The sequence below is a fragment of the Odocoileus virginianus genome, chromosome 15, assembly GCF_023699985.2.
Source record: "Odocoileus virginianus isolate 20LAN1187 ecotype Illinois chromosome 15, Ovbor_1.2, whole genome shotgun sequence".
Classification (NCBI taxonomy): Eukaryota; Metazoa; Chordata; class Mammalia; order Artiodactyla; family Cervidae; genus Odocoileus; species Odocoileus virginianus.
This window is the reverse complement of record NC_069688.1, coordinates 18487895-18509191: the sequence shown is the minus strand read 5'-3', so window position 1 is coordinate 18509191 and position 21297 is coordinate 18487895. Positions and strand designations below refer to the sequence as shown.

Here is a 21297-nt window from a genome sequence, read left to right as displayed (position 1 = left end):
TTTCTGCCATAAGGGTGGTGTCATCTGCATATCTGAGGTGATTGATATTTCTCCCGGCAATCTTGATTCCAGCTTGTACTTCATCCAGCCCAGCGTTTCTCATGATGTACTCTGCATATAAGTTAAATAAGCAGGGTGACAATATACTAGAGACTATACTCCTTCTAAATGAATTTTCCTCCCCTAATCAATATTTTAAAAGTCTCTGATGTAAATATATTATGAAAAATTTCTGTCATGATTGGAATTGGAAAATAGATTTTGAAATATTGCCCTATTTGTTAATTTTTCAGGATATTCTGGAATAGGTTCAAATTGTCAGTGGCGGGCTTCCCAGTGGTAAAGAACCCACCTGCAATGCAGGATCCTCAGGAGATGGGGTTCAATCCCTGGGTTGGAAAGATCCCTTGGAGACAGGAATGGCAACCCACTCCAGTATTCTTGCCTGGAGAATCCCATGGACAGAGGAGTCTGGCAGGCTACAGTCCATGGGGTCGCAAGAGTCAGACACGACTGAAGCAACTGAGTATGCATGCAACAAGCCAGTCAGCCCAAGTAGGGAATTGGGAAATAGAGCAGGAAGACACTGTATAATAGTTGAAAGCTGAAGAACATACACATAGATAACACATTTTCAACTTCTAGGCTAACAGCATCCCCAGCATCTTCACAGATGCTGATCAGTGCTGTATTCAGTGGTCCCCAACTTTTTTGGCACCAGGGACTGGTTTCTTGGAAGACCCCTTTTCCAGGGACCAAGAGTGGGGATGATTCAAGCACATTACATTTATTGTACACTTCTGTTTGGGTTTCCCAGGTGGCACTGATGGTAAAGAACCTGTCAGCAAATGCAGGAGACAAAAGAGACATGGGTTCAATCCCTGGGTCGAGAAGATCCCCTGAAGGAGGGCATGGCAACCCACTCTAGTATTCTTGCCTGAAGAATCCCATGGACAGAGTAGCCGGGTGGGCTACAGTCCATAGGGTTGCAAAGAGTCAGGCATGACTGAAGTGACTTAACACACACATTGATTCTGTTATTATTATATCAGCTCCACCTCAGATCATCAGGCATTAGATCCCAGAGTTTGGGAACCCTGCTGTGTACTGAATAAGACCACCACCCTCCGGGGGCTGACAGTTCAGGTAGAAGAGGTGGACTCCACATGGAATATACAATGTGGGTCAGTGCAGGCTAAGTGACCAGCAGGAAGCATGCATTGTGAGGACTGCAGAAAAAACCAAGATGTCCCATGGCATTGAGCAAAAGAAGATGCATTTCTGGAGAATGTACCTCAACCGTTACTGTAGTAGGGTCAGTGCCTGGTACACGGCAGGAACAGCAGTCATGGAGTGAGTGAATATGTGGATGTGGAATTAAACTGGGTCTTAAATAAATGATTAATCAAACACATTTGGCCAAACTTTATGAATAAACATTTTTCATAAACCCTATGATCCTTTAAATGAATCTTAGGATTGATGAATTAGTCTAGTCTTCCTTCCTAGTTTCCTCTCAGGCATCTCAGGCACATTTGAAAGTTTTTGCCTAAAGAGTGATTAATGTGAAATATTAGAGATGGGTGTGGGATGAGTTTCTGTGAAGGAAAGGTTTCAGAACTATTCACAGCCCTGCATAGGAACTGCCTGCTCTAATCTGAATAAAATATTTAAAAAGTGGTATTAGAGGTTGTCTTGTCATGCGAAATGCTGGGCTGGAAGAAGCACAAGCTGGAATCAAGATCGCTGGGAGAAATATCAATAACCTCAGATATGAGGATGACACCACCCTTATGGCAGAAAGTGAAGAGGAACTAAAAAGCCTTTTGATGAAAGTGAAAGAGGAGAGTGAAAAAGTTGGCTTAAAGCTCAACATTCAGAAAACTAAGATCATGGCATTTGGTCCCATCACTTCATGGGAAATAAATGGGGAAACAGTGGAAATAGTGTCAGACTTTATTTTGGGGGGCTCCAAAATCAGTGCAGATGGTGATTGTAGCTATGAAATGAAAAGACGCTTACTCCTTGGAAGGAAAGTGATGACCAACCTAGATAGCATATTAAAAAGCAGAGACATTACTTTGCCAACAAAGGTCCATCTAGTCAAGGCTATGGTTTTTCCAGTGGTCATGTATGGATGTGAGAGTTGGACTGTGAAGAAAGCTGAGTGCCGAAAAATTGACGCTTTTGGAGAAGACTCTTGAGAGTCCCCTGGACTGCAAGGAGATCCAACCAGTCCATCCTAAAGGAGATCAGTCCTGGATGTTCACTGGAAGGACTGATGCTGAAGCTGAAACTCCAATACTTTGGCCACCTCATGCGAAGAGTTGACTCATTGGAAAAGATTCTGGTGCTGGGAAATATTGAAGGTGGGAGGAGAAAGGGACGACAGAGGATGAGATGGTTGGATGGCATCACTGACTCGATGGACATGAGTTTGAGTAATCTCTGGGAGATAGTGATGGACAGGGAAGCCTGGCGTGCTGCAGTCCATGGGGCTGTAAAGAGTCAGACATGACAGAGTGACTGAACTGAACTGAATAGATTAGAGAGGTTAAATATTTTATACAGACTACAGCAGGTAGTTCCAAGAGGCATGTAAGGATGTGAGAATTGGACCATTCAGAAGGCTGAGCACCAAAGAATTGATGATTTTAAATTATAGTGCTGGAGAAGATTCTTGAGAGTCCCTTGTACAGCAAGGAGATCAAATTAGTCAATCCTAAAGGAAATCAATCCTGAACATTCATTGGAAGGACTGATGCTGAAGCTGAAGCTCCAATACTTGGCCAACTGATGCGAAGAACTGACTCAATGGATAAGACCCTGAGGCTGGGAAAGACTGAAGGCAGGAGGAGAAGGGTGACACAGGATGACATGGTTAGATAGCATCACTGACTCGATGGACATGAATTTGAGCAAACTCCAGCAGATAATGGAGGACTGAGGAGCCTAGTGTGCTGTAGTCCATGGGGTCATAAAGAGTTGGTCAAGACTTAGAGACAACAACAGCAACAGCAAAATTAAAGAGGTTTATCGGCAAGAGCCTTTGTTTTCACATTAGCATTGCCATATGTAAAAGATGCCAGGGTGAAAGGAAAATAAGATAAAAGGATTTGGCAAACACATTATTGTGTTTATTTTCCACCTTTTTATTTGTGGTTATTGTATTTTTGCTACTTTTAATATATTTGCAGTATCTTAGACTATGTATTTGCAAATGACAGCTTGAGGAAATCTTTCCATATAATAACACATCCCAAGCAAAATTATCAAAAGTTTAAATCAGCTCTTGAAGTCTTCAAGTTATTAAAATGGATGCAAAATCAAGATGAACTTTATCCTGTAAAAAAACTAATGGATTAATTAGAGTCCTCAAATATACAGTGGTTTGAAGGAAAATTAGAATTTTGATGCTCTGTCTTCAGGGATTATTTCATTTGTGGAGGTCAAAAGATTTAATCATTTGAATTCATAAACGCTTTTAATAACATTTTGCAGCAATAATGGAAAACAGGATTTAACAGCAATACTCACATTGTGCCTGACACAACATCAGGAAACAAGTCATCCTCTATGTTTAATCTGCATATACTCTGGTTTTCATTAACTTTACAAGTGTTGCTTGATTGAGTCAAATCAATACATCCCCACAAATAGTGTTAATTTATATAAGAGGAAAAAGGTTTAAAAGATAATTTACTTTTCAGATTAATTCAGGTTAATAGATTGTTTACAAAAATTCCAACCAGACTTTGAAAATAATTACAAGAATTTTGTAATGAATAACACTCTGTCAACCCGTTTCTTTGTCTTAAGCCATGATATGTTGAAAATGGTGTCACTTAAATATGTGGAGAATGTGTTAATATATTCCAAAACAGTTGGAATATATAGTGCAAATTTTAAAATAATTGAAATTAAACTCTATTCAAGAACATCAGGTTCAATGTTAACTATCTTAGCTATGAAAATAATGATAAAGGACAAAATAAAAAACCCCTTCAAACCTGTGGTTCTTTGATACCCAAGACTGTTGTGTGTTTTATATTTCCTGTTTTCCTGAATCACATATTTTCTCAGTTCTATTTCATAATTTGAATTTTCAGTTTTCCTTCATCACGCCCAGCCTGCTCCCTCTTTTTAGTGTGAAATGCCTGCTTATCCCCAGCACTTACCTGTTTTCTGTGTTCACCTAATATTAGTCTGATGGAGCCACCATATTGGCTCCCCATGCCTTTCATCATATCACTCATTCCTGGTGGTGGTGTTATTGTTATCTTAAAAGTTATTTGGATAATTCAGTGTGATTATGGGGCTTCTCAGGTAGCGGATCCCATCCCCAATGAAGGAGACTCAGGTTCAATCCCTGGGTCAGGAAGATCCCCTGGAGGAGGAAATGGCAACCCACTCCAGTATTCTTGCCTGGGAAATCCCATGGACCTAGGAGCCTGGTGGGCTACAGTCCATGGGGTTGCAAAAAGTCAGACATGACTGAGTAACCCCACACATATACATGTAATTATACAAAATGTGGATTTTATTCAGTTATTACCACACCTTCCAGTGTTATATAAAATGTTACTATAATAAAAAAAATAAATGTGCCAGACTGTTGTTGATCAGTCACTAAGTTGTGTTCAACTCTTTGAGACCCCAAAGAGTTGGGGTTTAGTCAATAACAGGTATATCTTTATAATAATCACTTTCTGCTTGTCCCTATTGCAGAATAGGGACAATTTGCATATTGCCAATTTAGATTACCATCTTCTTTACTGCACTTAATTCTGTTTATTTTTTACATTTTCCAAAAGTCATGCTTACTCTCATAGAAAAGATATATATACTATTTGTCATACTGTTGTTACTGTTCAGTGACTAAGTCGCGTCTGACTCTTTGAGACCCCATGGACTACAGCACTCCAGGCTCCCCTGTCCTTCACTATCTCCTGGAGTTTTCTGATTCAAGTCTACTGAGTCAGTGATGCCATCCAACCATCTCATCTTCTGCTGCCCCCATCTTCTTTTGTCCTCAATCTTTCCCAGCATCAGAGTCTTTTCCAATGAGTTGGCTTTTCGCATCAGGTGGTCAAAGTATTGGAGCTTCAGCATCAGTCCTTCTAATGAATATTCAGGGTTGATTTCCTTTAGGATTGACTGGTTTGATCTCCTTGCTGTCCAAGGGACTCTCAAGAGTCTTCTCCAGCAACACAGCTTAAAAGCATCAATTCTATGGTGCTGTCTTCTTTACTGTCCAACTCTCGTATCCATAAATGACTATTGGAAAAACTATAGTTTTGACTATAGGACCTTTGTCAGCAAAGTGATGTTTCTGCATCTTCATATGCTGTTTAGGTTTGTCATAGCTTTTTTTTCCCCTGAAGTGCCGGACTAATCCTGCTTTTTAATCATCCACTTTAGCACTGCAAATGTATAGCTTGTGCTCTGGACATCTCTCCTCCTGGTCAGCCCTGGGCTGTGTGCTGGGTCCCCTGAACTGAGAGAGTCCACGCTGCTCCCCCTCCTCCTGTCAGACTCTCTCTTTAAGTCTTCAGACTTGAAGGGAGGCTGCCGCTCCTCTCAGGGGTCTGGCAGCTTTTCTTGCCCCCAGGCTAGTGCATTAAAACAATTGATTTATTTTGTGATGAAGGGAAAGATACTTAAAATGGAAAAAAAAGTAAACTCACCAAACACCTTAAAAATGGGAAAGTGGAGGTAAAAAGAAACTTGGGAAAGTTATAAATCAGGTTAATGATTCTTGAACTGAGGAAGGCAGAGAAGACAAGCTCAGAGCAAAATGTATGTTTGTGATTCTGTGCGACACGGCACCCAGCCATGCAAGCTATGTTTGGAAGAAAACTTACAGATGAGGTCAGATGGTGCAAAGAGAAGGGACGGACATTAATGATATCTTCCTACAAAGACCTTTATGGAAAAAAAATACAGAATTAGTTCTCTGACAAGGAGAGAAAGGCATTCAATGGACTTCAGAATGACCGTGTACTCACATCATTTTTATAATAATGGAAATAAAGAGATTCTTTTCAGAAACCTGTGATTTGGAAGCATCTTTAAGAATAATGGTCAAAGGAAAACAACTACATAATCCACTTATTTGATTATTTCAAGGACACCTTTTTAAAAATAATTATTTATGAACAAAGTTCAAGCACAAATATAAAATAAACCAAGCATGTACAATTTAGATCAGAGTTAAAAGATATGTTATTCATCGAGAAGAGGTTAAATTTGGTAAAATTCATTTTTATATCATTAATCTATATCTATCTATCCATCCATCCATCCACCCAGTTTTTACATAGTCAAGTTACAGAAATCATTAGCATACTGTAAAACTACTACAGTGGAAAAGAATATGTGACTGAAATCGGGTCTATAAAAAGCAACTTATTATGATTTGGCTCATTCACTCGTTTATTCAGGAAACATTTACTAAGTGGCGTATATATGACCTTGGCAAGGCAGTGAGAATTGAATAGTAAAAGGACACAGTTTTGTTTTGCCTTATAGTTTTTTATTTTGTACTAGAGTATAGCCAGTTAACAATGTTGTGATAGTTCACATGAACAGTGAAGGGACTCAGCCATACATATACATGTATCCATTCTCCCTCGAACCCCTCTCCCATCCAGGCTGCCACATAACTTTGAGCAGAGTTCCCTGTGCTACACAGTATGTCCTTGTTGGTTACCTGTTTTAAATTTAGCAGTGTGTATACATGTCCATCCCAAGCACTCTAACTACCCCTTCCCCTCATCCTTCCCCTCTGGTTACCATAATTTCGTTCTCTAAGTCTGTGAGTCTCTTTCTGTTTTGTAAGTTCACTTGTATAATTTCTTTTTAGATCTCACATATAAGGGATGTTATGCAATATTTTTCTTTCTTTGAAAAGGCAGAATTGTGTGGTTGTAGGTCATATTCTAGATAGAAACAGAGGCAAAAACCTAGTAAACAATCATGAACAGATTCACAATATGGTTAGGTTATAAATGAAGCAAACTTGGGGCGGAGGTGTCAGGACGTGACCAGCACCTAGTCAGGGAACCAGAAACCATGCTGAGGACATTTATACTCAGAATTAATAAAAAAAGTTTATGAAAAAATAATTCAATGATCACTGAACTCAGAGTAACGGGTGAACAAATAATGCTAGTAAAAAGTGAGTGTTATCAATGCAGAACATTCTACATGTCATTTCAGATCATTGAATCCAAATGCCTCATCTTTTGCATGCTGGCATGGTAAAAACAAAAACGCAGCTTCATTCCAGAAACATATTTCCTTGTTGGCATTTATATTCTGGCCAAGATGGAAGCTATGCTATTATTAAGAATACTGGATGGTTGGGAAGCCTAATTATAACATTGGAAAAGAAAATTTGGATTAGCAGCTTCCACTCACATACACTACACTTAAAAATTTTCACAGCCATATGACAAGGTCTCCCCTGGTAAAGTCCAGGATTTCAAGAAAGCCAACCACATTAGCAAACTGAAGCTTAGATTAAATGTTACAATATTGGCCTGAGAATTTTAGATTTGATATGCTAAGTCGCTTCAGTTGTGTCTGACTATTGGCTACTCCATGGACTGTAGCCTGCCAGGCTCCTCTGTACATGGAATATTCCAGGCAGGAATAATAGAATGGGTTGCCATTTCCTACTTCAAGAGATCTTCTCAACCTAGGGGTCGAAACTCCCATCTTCTGCATTGACAGACAGGTTCTTTACCACTGTGTCACCTGGGAAACCCTTAGATTTGATAGCTCTTTAAGCAACCTTTTGATTCTTTATGTAGATGTTCCAGTTCATTTTAAATGGGTCATATTAACAATTTTGTGACAATTTTATCCAGGCTCTGGAGCTTATATTGCAGTGGTCCCCCTCTAATCCTGCTGCAGAGGAGACTGTGGGTCCCCCTTGTTTCACAGGTGGAGGCACAGGTTCAAGGCCCCTGCTTGGCCTCGTTGACACACGAGTGGGAAGCACCACCGCTGTTGCAGGGTGTGGCTGAGGTGTGTACACTGGCTCATGTCAGCCGAGTTTCCTCCACTTTCAAGACTTTGGCAATCATCTTTGCTTGGATTAGTATACAAACAGGCAAAAAATCAGGAGAAGCAAAATATGTCATGACACCTGAGAAGAAACTTACTTGTCTATTATGCTGTGAGTTGAAGTGAGGTGAGTTGGAGAAATGGACACTGAAAAAGAACTGTTGAATGGAATTAAGAATGTCTTTCCGTGGAAAGTGAAGTGAAAGTTGCTCAGTCGTGCCCAGCTCTTTGTGAGGCCGTGGACTACCCAGTCAATGGAATTCTCCAGTCAGAATCCTGGAGTGGGTAATGGTTCCCTTCTCCAAGGAATCTTCCCAACCCAGGGGTTGAACCCAGGTCTCCCACATTGCAGGTGGATTCTTTACCAGCTGAGCCACAAGGGAAGCCCAAATTTCATGGAAAAGTAATTTAATTAAATTCAACGAACCTTGATTGAGCATGTTCTGTGCTAGACTGTAGGTGAGGAAAAATTGAAATGTAGGAAGAATAACACGTAGCACTTGCCTAATTCAACTTAAATTGCGTAAGTGTAATAAAACAGTCAAAACATAACATGATACATAGGCTTGAAAAATTGTGTAGAGGTTCCTAGAGGATTTGTATTCAAATCATTGTATCTAACGCTTTGGGAAGATTTTATTTATTCTGTCAGCAGAGGTTATAGAGTAAAGAATGTATAAAAAGCAATCAAATAGAGTGACTAACTGTCACAAAGTCATGGTGAAAGTTAGGCACTGAAAGAATATACAAGAGGATGGGGGCACAGTTAAAAAACTGCCACCAGGATGAGGTAGAGGGTAAAGGACAGGGAATATGTCAGAGCAGGTGAAGATAAATAGTGTGGGCATCTCACACAGCCCAGTTTTCTATAGCATCCCTCCTTCATTTCAATAATACATGGATACACCGCTATAGGAACCAGAAGCGGGTCTAATTTCCATCAGTATTATACTGATATCAGCTGTCACCTTTTCCTGGACCTTTCCAGTCAGATACAGCTGTGGAATGTTTCAGAGTCAAAATGTCTCCAATGTCACAGAAAATTTAAAAGATCAAAGTTTAAATCAATTGTCTAGCTCCACGAACACAAATTGTCAACCTACATTCAACTGATGAGATAAAACTGTGTGTTTTCCAAAAGAGGGGAAATTTGTTTCCAAGTGTAAATCTGATTAAAATGCCATAACCTTCTAAGCCCTTGACAAGTGTCATTAATCAATAGTTTTTTAGAATCTGGAGATATGAGTGGTCCTTCTTGATACCCTAACTTATGGAGAAAATTTTTATCAAATATCTTAGATATTAAACATCTTTTTGTAAAATATAGTTCAAGGTTTTAAATGTGTCTGGCTGTGTACTGGATCTAGAATTGAATAGTTTTCATCTGCTGGGCCTGGGGCAGAGAGGGGTGTCACTGGAACTTAACACTCTCAGGAAACCACAGCTACTTACCTTCCCTCAGCAAGGCAGGTACCTTCTAGCTTCAAAAATGGCCTAGCCTCAGCAAGAGAAAGATAGTAACATGTTTTTACTCAGAGGACAATCTTGTAATCTCAGTATTTTAGTCAAGAAAACAACTTTAAAAACCCAACTCATTCAGCTCAGAAAACCATACAGGCTCATTATAGACCACAACCTGCATGGCAAACTTCACACACTGCAGAGCTTACTGATCATTAGAATTGATAAGTGTTGCTCATCTTTTAAAAAGCAATACTTTAATAAATTAGTTGGAGCTGTCTATTTAAATATAATGTTGCTCCTGTTACACCATTTGGAAAATCCATGACTTGACTCTGAACAAAGATACATGTTTAAAACTCCTAATGAAGTATGCATTTAAAGCTATAGAACATTTGATTGAGAAAAGAACTGAATATTAAAACTGGAGGAATAAAACTGCCAAAGGGTGTACTGACAGTGAAGTGTTTGATTTAGTGAATTGTGTATCAAACTGCGTGCGTGCGTGCTAAGTTGCTTCGGTATGTCCAACTCTTTGCGACTGTAGCCATGACTGTAGCCCATCAGGCTCCTCTGTCCATGGGATTCTCCAGGCAAGAATACTGGAGCGGGCTGTCATGCCCTCCTCCAGGGGATCTTCCCAACACAGGGATCGAACCCATGTCTCTTTTGTCTCCTGCACTAGCAGGCAGGTTTTTTGTTTTAACCAGCTGAACCACTAGGGAAGCCCCTAGGATAGACTATCATCTCTCACTTCACAGAACCTACTGTGTAATTCTAATTCCCAATGAGATTAAGATTTCCTTCAAAAATCTAGATGGAGGCTGCAGTGGGAAATGATTAAAATTTGTGAAATTTCTAGCTTATGTATACCTGGCACACAGCAGGCATGCTCTACATGTTATTTCTCTTCCTCCTGACCCTGCTAAACTGTGTTCTATTTAGAATAAATTAGAAGCAGAACAGGGCAATTTGGGGGTCAGTGACTTAACTCTAAAAGTAAAGAGGAATTACCTGTGCAAATGCAAAATACACAACTCAGTAATTTTATAATCAAGTTATGAGTAGAAAATATACAGGCTTAGGAAACATCCAGGCTTGGCTGACCTGGATTTGAACATCCTTCACATATTTACAAATTTTGTTGATTAACCTTGGGTAGATTGATCTACCCAAGGTTTTGGCTTGGATAGATTTTTGTTTAGTTGCAGTTTATCTATATATATAGACATCTTGATGATGCTATCAACATCAGGGAGCAGTTGGACAAATGCTCCCCGAGGGCTCCAGTCTGACTCCATTCTGTTGGTTGATGCCACAGAGGTGCACCAGAATCCTGGTACAACTGAAGAAATGCAAGATGAGATGGACAGACTGCAAACAAGCATACAGAACACAAAACAGGTGCACCAAAGTGAAGGTCAGGTTAGAAAGTTTAGCTCCAAACCACTGAGCAGAGACCGACTTGGACACAACTGTTTCCCTTTTGTAAAAAAGTGTTGTGTCTCAGGTTCTCTAGTAGAATTTCCCGACTTGATGATATATTTTGGTCAATAAGAAGAGTAGTACACCCCTCACTAGGCATGTGACTGATTTGGCAAACATTTCCTGAGGTTGTTGTCACTGAAAGTGGTGTCACTCTCAATGTAAAAAGAGAGATCAGTTTTCAAAATTACAGTGCCTTAAATGAAGTTATAACATGAGCGCTCTGTGTAGAAGGGAATCAGTATTCCAAATGGTAAGGCTGTCAACAGTCACAATTCACGAAACAAGAATGAAATATGCATCATATTTTCACATCTGGAGAAACTGTGCATCAAGAAGACTCACGACTGGGATGTTTATGGCGGAAAAGGTTCAGATTGCATGGCAGGAGGCGGATGGGTGAGGGGCGCCCGAGGAATGGCAGCTTTGCCTAAGCGTGATCTCGAAGATAGGAGGCGCCTTAAGTACTGGTGAGGATGACAACGAGCTGATAGACAATCTGAAGGAGGCTCAGTACATCTGCTCAGAGCTGGTGGTGCAGGCTTTCTGAGCTATTGACCGTGCAGACTATTACCTTGAAGAATTTAGAGAATGCATGTAAAGACTTGGCGTGGAAGCACAGCAACATCCACCTCTCTGCTCCGTGCATCTCCTCGGAGCTGATGGAGGCCCTGGACCTGCAGCCTGGCCTTTCTTTCTTGAACCTGGGCAGCAGCACTCAGCTCCATGCTGGGGCTCACCGTCGGCCCCTTTGGTGTGAACCACGTGGTAGAACTCCATTCAGATGTGACAGATGTATACCTGGCACACAGCAGGCATGCTCTACATGTTGTTTCTCTTCCAGAGTAGGCAAAGCAGAAGCTGGACTTCATCAGGACAAGTGACAGCTCTGACAAGTTTGACTTCTCTGAACCCTCCTTCATTACTGGTAACGGCCTGGAGATTTCTCCAGATTGTTCTCAGTATGACCGGGTGGAATGCGGGGCAGGCATGCAGAAGGAGCATGAGCAGTAGACAAAGAGTCTCCTCAAGGTTGGGGGCATCCTGGTCCTGCTGCTGCAAGAGAAGCAATGAAGATAACACTCACTGGCCCTTTCGCTTGGGAAACCAAGAAGCAGGTTTCTTGGTTTTTCTTGGCTGTCTCCTCTGCTCCACTGATCTAGCCCTGCCAGTCAGTCAGGGAAACTGAGGCTCGTCCAGTTATGTGATACCCCTGGCGGTTCACAGCCTCCAGGACCTGGCGTGCGCCGCCATCTGGGGCACCATTAAGAAGATCATTCACCAGAAAGCAGGGAACAGAAGCGGGAACAGACTAAAGGACACTCCCAACTTTAAACGAAGGAGAGTTTGCCATCGCCAAGTGGAAACGATTGTCTTTTTGGACAAAGAGGTCTTTGCCAGTCGGATCTCCAACCCCTCTGATGACAATGCATCTGGAGATCTGGAGGAGGAGTGGAGGGGAAAGAAGAGGTGACCACCCCCGCCGGACGCCAAGCCTGAGCCCCCGGTGAACTTCCTGCGTGAGAGGTCCTGAGCTTCCCTCTGCCAGATCTCCTGAAGTACTGCCTACTTTATACAGAGTAAAGTAGGTCTGTGGTCCAGGGGAGGAGGCCCAGCCTGCCTGGAGCACCACCCGAGCAGGTGCTCTGGTGAAGCAGGGGCTCGGCTCTGCGTCCAGTCTGTCCTTGGCTGTCCTCTAAAGCACTTCTCCCTCTGTCTGATTTCTGTGAACATAGCCTACAAGGTAAGATGCAAGGGAGAATGTTTTCTCAAATGGATGAGTGCCCTGGAGGAGGCGCTGACTTCAGGCTCTCAGGAAACACTGAGGTCTGTGTGCAAAGGTAGCCGGGAGACTGTTCCTTACGCGAGGTACATGTGTCTGAATCAGAAAGGAAAACTGAAGTTGAAATTAACCTGTGTTGCTTATAAAATGTGAGACAGGAAGCACAGGTTTTTATGTGTATAAAATCTTTTCTGAGTAGGACATGCCTATGTCCAAGTTTGAATTTTACAGTATCTACCTCCTAATTACTGGCACTGAGTTTCACTAAATCTTGCGGTTATCTGGAGCTGGGAGGCACTGAAAAGCTCCTTTACTTTAAGTAAAATAGCAAAATCTTAAGTGAGTTGTCAATTGTAATTTAGAAAAAGAAAAACTGTTGGGGAGAGGAATGAAAGTATGAAATTGTCAGATGTCTTTGTGGAATTGCAGAAGAATTCCACGGAATTTTTTGTGACACCTCTGTTACCTTTAAAAGAATCCGTGTTGAGTAATACCCTCAAAGAAAATCCTGAAGAAGGATATCAGTGTCGTATGTAAGAAAGAAGCTACGTTGTTTGTGCCGCGGTGACAGAGATGATCATTGATTCAGCTTTGAGTTGAGGTGTCTGAGGCTCGGTCTTTGGAGCAGGTGGAAGGTACTGGTAACAGGAAGTGGATTGGGGATGATGTGGTTGGCCCATGGAGTTTTCTTTTCAGTTGGCTATTTTTCTGTAATCACATTACAGTACTGACTCATAGGTTTTATCTTTTACAATTCTGGAGAAAAAGATTTGTTAGCTTTGGAATTTTTTTAAAGAACAAATGTAAATGATCAGTAGCTCTATTGCACTAGAATGGTTTCACTCACAGTGATATGTGCAGTGCATCTTCTCCACGCCTGGGTGTTGAGAGCTTCCTGTCTTATCACATCCCGGGTCTTGAAGCAGAGGCCATCCTGTTAGTCAGGTGGCAGGATGTTTACAGGTGACACTGCTTCTTCCAAAACATTGGTTCTTATCAGACTTTTCAATTTTATCCAAAGGCTAGTATGAAATGTTAAAAGTAAATCCAAAACAAGAGTGCTGGAAGATTAATCTTCCAGATTTTATGATTAATTTTATCCCTTAGCTTCTCAAGTGCTGCTCGAGTTCAGTGCCTTTGTGGTTTCCCCAACTTCATGGAGTTCTAATATTTTTTCCATTCGTGCTTTTTTTAAAATTAACTGAATCATTTTATCACAGAATACTGTGTGCATGCAAAGCTGGGAAATGTACACAGTGCCCTGAATTGGTACAGTTAAGCTATTGTAGAGAACGTTTCTTCATGGCTTTGCTTACCTGCCTTTCACTGGAAGTCAAGCCTCCTTCTCTCGGAGACAGAATCATGCGGTGAGTTTACTTGCTAGGCTTCTATTTGCAGATCTAATTGACCCTCTTCTAATTCACTTGTAGAGACCTCTGCAGCACATGGACATTTTTGGACATAATGTTAAATAAGTGATATCTGAAATCTGTTATTATTAGATGGCTTGATTACATTTTTTTCTATCATTGTATATGTGTTTTCCTTATTTTTTCAACCACATTTGCCTTTACGCTGGATTGTAAAAACTCTTCACAATGCATAAGACATTATTTTCCCCTATATATGTTAAACCTTTCCTAACATTTCTAACATTTCAACAGTATGTGAACTGAGAACTTCCAGATGTTCAAGTTGGATTTAGAAAAGACCGAGGAACCAGAGATCAAATTGCCAACATCCATTGGAGCATCAAAAAAGCAAGAGTTCCAAAAAGACCTCCATTCTGCTTTATTAATTACACCAAAGCCTTTGACTGTATGGATCACAACAAACTATGGAAAATTCTTAAAGAGTTGGGAATACCAGACTACCTTACCTGCCTCCTGAGAAATTTGTATGCAGGTCAAGAAGCAACTGGACATGGAACAATGGACTGGTTCCAAATTGGGAAAGGAATACGTCAAGGCTGTATATTGTCACCGTGCTTATTTAACTTACATGCGGAGTATATTATGCGAAATGCCTGGCTGGATGAAGTAGAAGCTGGAATCAAGGTGCTGGAAGAAATATCAATAACCTCAGATATGCAGATGACACCACCCTTATGGCAGAAAGGGAAGAGGAACTAAAGAGCCTCTTGTTGAAAATGAAAAAAGAGAGTGAAAAAACTGGCTTAAAACTCAACATTCAAAAAACTAAGATCATGGCATCCAGTCCCATTACTTCTTGGCAAATAGATGGGTAAACAATGGAAACAGTGACAGACTTAATTTTCTTGGGCTCCAAAATCACTGCAGATGGTGACTGCAGCCATGAAAGTAAAAGACACTTATCCTTGGAAGAAAAACTATGACTGACCTAGATAGCATATTAAAAAGCAGAGATATTACTTTGCTAACAAAGGTCCGTCTAGTCAAAGCTATGGTTTTTCCAGAAGTCATGTATGTATGTGAGAGTTGGACCATAAAGAAAGCTGAGTGCCAAAGAATTGATGCTTTTGAACTGTGGTGTTGGAGAAGACTCCTGACAGTCCCTTGGACTGCAAGGAGATCCAGCTAGTCAATCCTAAAGGAAATCAATCCCGAATATTCATTGGAAGGACTGATGCTGAAGCTGAAACTCCAATACTTTGGCCACCTGATGCGAACAAGTGACTGATTGGAAAATAACCTGCTGCTGGGAAAGATCGAAGGCAGGAGGATAAGGGGATGACAGAAGATGAGATGGTTGGATGGCATCACCAACTCTATGGACACGAGTTTGAGTAAGCTCTGGGAATTGGTGATGGACAGGGAAGCATGGTGTGCTGTGGTCCATGGGGTTGCAAAGAGCTGAAAACGACTGAGCGACTGAACTGAACTGAACATTTTGTATTTGCATGTTGGTTTGTGACTTTTACACCAGAATCTTGTTAAATATATATATATATATGGTATATGATATGTGAAATAATTTGATGTTGATCTATATTATAAATATAAAGGGGACTCATCAGTGAGCTTCCCCGTGTATCAGAACCTTTTTCTAGAGTTCAGTATGAGGCACTGCTTTCTTTTTTAAAAAACAGATGAACTATATATAGTCTGTGTTGCCTGCAAGCTCTACATTGTAAACCACAGACATTGGCTGATTTTTAGGTTTTGAATAGTCTGTAATTTTAAATGTGATTTTTGTTTTGAAAGTAGTTAAGCCATAGACATGCGCAAAACAAATGACAAATTTATAAATATTAAGTATGTCATATAGGAATCATCTGTGTACTTAATATTTTTGCCAGTCTGGAGCTTTCAGGAGATTAATGCAAGAAATATGAAACAAAGACTTTAATGAGCTGATATACAAAAGATATCAATAAAGGTATTTAAGACACACAGACACACGCACACAAGAAAACTCATGACTTCAGCATACAAAGGCTCAATTTTCTCTTTCAAAATAAGGAGTCTAGAGAAGGATATGAAAAGTTGGTGTGATGGCTACATAGACATCAGGGACCCAAGCTTGTAACATCATTTTTACATAGCATCATTCTTGGCATCCTTCTCAGCATCATTCTTTATACAGCATCATTCTTAACAGCAGTCTTAGTATCATTCTTTGCATCATTCTTAGTGCTATTATTTATATAGCAGCCAGAGTGATATTTGTTTGCTTTTTAAACTAAAATACACTTTATTGAGATGCATTTGTTTTTCTCTAGTATCTTTTTTCTGCATATCAAAATCCCTTCCATAATGTTATATTTTATTTAATCACTGTGTTTTCTTAGGCTACTCTGGCCTTTGCTGATTTCTCAGGTATTTGGTAAAAGGTCCCTCAGTTTGCATTTGTCTGGGGTCTTCTCAAAGTTAGCCTGAAGTTTTGTGTTTGGGGGAGGAAGCTGACAGAGGGAAGTACAATTCTCAACACATCATGTGTAAGTTATGTTCCAGCAACAGGATTTGTCGTGAATGATGTTGACCTTGATCTCCTGGCTAGGGGGTGTTTACTGGTTTCTCCACTGAAATGTTAACTCCCTCCCTTCTCCTTCTCCTCCTCCTTTTCGGAGGCAGATTACCACAGATGCAGACCACAGTTCAAGGTGTCCCACCTTCTTGTGGGGGGAGTATCTATATTAATTTTTAGGTATTCTCTATGGGCTGTATATTGTCACCCTGCTTATTTAACTTATATGCAGAGTACATCATGAGAAATGCTGGGCTGGAAGAAGCACAAGCTGGAATCAAGATTGCTGGGAGAAATATCAATAACCTCATATATGCAGATGACACCACCCTTATGGCAGAAAGTGAAGAGGAACTGAAAACCAGCTTGATGAAAGTGAAAGAAGAGAGGGGAAAAGTTGGCTTAAAGCTCAACTTTCAGAAAACTAAGATCATGGCATCTGGTCCCATCACTTCATGGGAAATAGATGGGGAAACAGTGGAAACAGTGTCAGACTTTATTTTTTTGGGCTCCAAAATCACTGCAGATGGTGATTGCAGCCATGAAATTAAAAGATGCTTACTCCTTGGGAGGAAAGTTATGACCAACCTAGATAACATATTAAAGAGCAGACATTACTTTGCCAACAAATGTCCATCTAGTCAAAGGTGTGGTTTTTCCAGTGGTCATGTATGGATGTGAGAGTTGGACTGTGAAGAAAGCTGAGTGCCAAAGAATTGATGCTTTTAAACTATGGTGTTGGAGAAGACTCCTGAGAGTCCCTTGGACTGCAAGGAGATCCAACCAGTCCATCATAAAGATCAGTCCTGGATGTTCACTGGAAGGACTGATGCTAAGGCTGAAACGCCAATACTTTGGTCACCTCATTGACTCATTGGAAAAGACCCTGATGCTGGGAGGGATTGGGGGCAGGAGGAGAACGGGATGACAGAGAATGAGATGGCTGGATGGCATCACTGACTTGGTGGACATGAGTTTGAGTAAACTCCAGGAGTTGGTGATGATAGGGAGGCCTGGCATGCTGCGATTCATGGGGTTGCAAAGTGTTGGACACAACTGAGTGGCTGAACTGGACTGAACTGATGGGCTGCTTTTGCTTCTAGACCATTTCAGTGGGCAGGGCAGGCCTGCGTGTTAATTGTGTGTGTGTGTATACATATCCCACTAGTACCTGAATCAAGCTGATGGTTCAATTATGTCCTGACTCCAAGCCAGGCATCCATAGGTCATTCTATCCAGCCCCCTTGTTTATCTCTTCAGGGCCATCTTCTAAATACATAATTCAGAAAATTCCTCTTTTCTGTTTGAAATCTATGGGCCTTCTCACCTCAGGATAAAAATTTAAACTTATAACTCTGGTCTACAAGATCTTATACTACACAAATGTGCTGAATTCATCATTTATTTTCTTAACAATTAAAAACCATCTTTACTATCTGTGGGAGAGTAAGGAACTTCCCCATAGCCATTTCTTAAAGATTGTGATGAGAAAACAATTATATAATAAGCACTATGTTCATTTGTTTGAACTGCAAATTTAAAGCCAAATATATTTTGTTAATATTTAGTCAATTAACATTTAGTCAATTATTATCTATCACATTGGTGTTGTATTAATGTAAAAATAAAATAATATTAAATTTGAAGTAAAGTTTCTCAAACATTTGGAATAAGTTAGTCATGTTTTTTCAACACAAGAGACAACAAATTTAAGAAAAAAGCTGTTTTGTTGTTGTTCAGTCACTTAAGTCTTGTCTGACTCTTTGCAACCCCATGGACTGCAGCATACCGGAGTTTCCTGTCCTTCACTATCTCCCAGAGTTTGCTCAAGTTCATGTCCACTGAGTTGGTGATGCCATTCAACCATCTCATCCTCTGTTTCCCCCTTCTCCTCCTGCCCTCAATCTTATCCAGTATCAGAGTCTTTTCTAATGAGTCGGCTCTTCACATCAAGTGACCAAAGGCTTGGAGCTTCCGCTTTAGCATCAGTCCTTCCAATGAATATTCAGGACTGAAATCCTTTAGGATAGACTGGTTGGATCTCCTTGCAGTCCAAGGGACTCTCAAGAGTCTTCTCCAATACCACAGTTCAAAATCATCAATTTCGTGTGTGTGTGTGTATGCGCCCAAACACACAGTCATATCATGAAGCTATACAATGGAAGTTCTTGACACTCATATCTACATCAAGCTCAAGAGAGGGCTTGAACAATAAATTAAGTTTAATGTGTCATTAGTTTCTCTAACAAATCTTTATTAGGGTGGACATTTTTAATTCAGAGTTACATTTTCAGGAAGAGAATGGTGGGACCTTTGTTAAACAGGGAACAGGAAAGTGGAATCTCAGAATTGCCCTTGACAACTAACAAGACATTTTTTGGATTAGATAAATAAATAAAGCCTAAAAGTTGGAAGTTTAAAATTTAAGCTTGGAAAAGGTAAATAAAGGATTTCCTATCTTTTTTTTTGGTTTTGTTCACCCCTGGAATAGATTTCTGATTTTCTGTTGTTGAATTTAGATGTGGTTTTTAAAAGACATAATAAGTGGGTAGACTGACATGAGTTTGAGCAAGCTTCAGGAGTTGGTGATGGACAAGAAATCCTGGTGTGCTGCAGTCCTTGGGGTCACAAAGAGTTGGACATGACTGAGCGACTGAACTGAACTCCACTAATAAGGGGGTAAAACTCAATTATTCAATTGGCAAGATTTCACACTGTTTATTTTTTAAGAAATGATGATAGCTCTCAATATTGGAAAAAAAAATGTCATCTCAGGACTAAGAAAGTAAGGCTTTTCAATGCAACACAACATGCTAAAATATGCCTTTCTGAAGAATTTAAGAAATTGTGTCAATCATTTTGATAATATAAGTGTGCATTTGTGCCCTGGCCAGAGAACACAGTTAACTGGTGACCCTATGGCCATTCCTGGATGTGACTGCCGAACAGCTGATGGTTGTGTCTGTGACTCACCAACTGCATATGCGTCACTGCTTCTTTCAACCATAAAGTATGTTGTTTGTGACTGGTTGTCTATGAATAAACAGTCTGAAGATTGGCACTAAGACATTTTCTTGCTGTACTTATGCTGATTCTAAACAGCAATTTCAGCCTCCTCCATGACTCATGAAAAAGTCGCTCAATAAGTAAAACACCTCTCTCACTCAACAAAAAGCAGAGTCAGTGCTCTTCCTGAAATTGTTCTGTTCTCATGTGTATGCTGAGAGTTAATCCAGCTTCGCCTGGCTTCGTTCAGAGGCCTGAGTACAATCACTGTTCTACTAATGTGCAATTTCCGCAGTGTCATACAATAAATGGGCTGGTCAACATTCACATGGTTTCTGCCTCAGTCATAGGACCTTTTCACTAACCTTGGTGCTAGTTTTTAAGCTTCTCTGTGATAGGGTTACTTGGACACTTTGAGCCATGACTGGTATTCCTTGAAATGACATTACTCTAATTTAGGTCTCTTCTGTGCCTTCTGGGCAAAAAAATCCATTTCTTATTATCAAACATGCTTTTGATCATGTTCTAGAAAGCCAAAATTTTTTGAAAAACAAAATGATACACATTTTCCTGGCTTTATGCTATTTTCTGACAAAATTTATGAAAGGTAATATACAGGGAACTAAGGATTTTTGATATCATGTAAAAACACTTTTTAGATAATTATAATTGTGCTTTCTATTCAGAGTTTACTTCTTAAGAGTCTGGGTGCAACCAAAACATTTAAATATTTACTTCTCACTCAAATTTGAAATCACAGTCCATGACTCATATACTCAATTTATATTATTTTCAGTTTTTATTTTTATACTTTATGTGTTAGTATTTTCTTCACATTATTTTTTGTGAAGTAATTATTACTTTTTGCTTTAATCCTTTTGAGACACTGATCCACAAGCAGTGTTTTAATAACAATTTGTTAATGTAAGAAAATAGAGCAATGGTGTGTGACTCTCATGAAAACAAGTTGCCCAGGAGGAATGGCACCCCTGATTCAAAGTTCACTTCCTGCTCATGCTCATGTCTACCATCAGGTGCAAAATGTAACAGTATGTCAAAAAACACAATACAGATAAACCATGCTTTATGCAATAACTTAAAAAAATAAAAATTAATGAAGTAGATGAACCCAGAGCCTGTTATACAGAGTGAAGTAAGTCATGAAGAGAAAAATATCGTATATTAATGTGTTTATATGGAATCTAGAAAGATGGTACTATTTTTTGCAGGGCTGTATTGGAGACACAGACATAGATTTATGGACAAGGGCAGGGGGTGGGTAGGAGAGGATGAGATGAATGGAGAGAGTAGCATGGAAACATATACACTACCATATGTAAAATAGATAGCCAATGGAAATTTCCCAATGACTCAGGGATCTCAAACTGAGACTCTGTAGAAAGCTAGAGGGCTGGGAAGTGGGAGGTGGGAGGTTCAGGGGGGAAGGGACATATGTATACCTATGGCTGATTCATGTTGATGTATGGCAGAAATCAAACCAGTATTGTAAAGCAATTATCCTTCAGTTAAAAATAAATAAA

At 40.1% G+C, this 21297-nt stretch overlaps 1 pseudogene; it reads left to right on the top strand.

The window, feature by feature from the left end:
- The first annotated feature begins 10773 nt into the window (after nt 1-10773).
- On the top strand, nt 10774-12603 carry LOC110123753 (protein-L-isoaspartate O-methyltransferase domain-containing protein 2-like; annotated as a pseudogene).
- The last annotated feature ends 8694 nt before the right edge of the window (nt 12604-21297 follow it).